We start from the raw sequence: 566 nt of genomic DNA, 5'->3' as shown, positions 1-566 counted from the left end.
GGGCGGGCGGAGGAGGCATCCACACGTAAGTATAACGTCCGAGAAAGTAAGTGTGTAATGCATGTTAGATTTCTTTGTTAAGTTATTTTATTTTTGGGTGAGAGGAGTTATCCAAACGCAAGGATTAAAAAGATCTTTAGCGTCAAAAGTTCGTTCTAGGTTTCCCCTGTTTTGGGAGTTAGAAGGAATAATCCACACGTAAGGAATGGATAAAATACAAGAATAGAAGTGTAAAAAAAAAGTTCGTATCAATTTATCCTAATTTAGTTTAGAGGAATTATCCACACGCCCAAGCTTATAAAGGATATCCACAGAAGGATAAAATACGAGGAGATAGAGGCGTCTCTCCTCGTCGCCGACTCCTTCGCGGCCGCGCCCCTTTCACGGCCGCCTCTCAATCCGGAAGTCTTAGAACGATGCAGGAGGCGGCGCCGTTGCTTTTATGTCCTCTGGCCTTTCTGGATCATATGTTAATTAAGGGGATTCAACAGCAAGGCGGAAGAGAACATGGAGCGGCGGCAAGCGTGCTAGGGGGACGAAGGGGGGAGAAGAAGGGGAGAAAGGAG

This window comes from Penaeus monodon, chromosome 25, assembly GCF_015228065.2.
Source record: "Penaeus monodon isolate SGIC_2016 chromosome 25, NSTDA_Pmon_1, whole genome shotgun sequence".
Taxonomy (NCBI): domain Eukaryota; kingdom Metazoa; phylum Arthropoda; class Malacostraca; order Decapoda; family Penaeidae; genus Penaeus; species Penaeus monodon.
The sequence above is the reverse complement of the archived record's forward strand: the minus strand, read 5'-3'. Positions refer to the sequence as shown.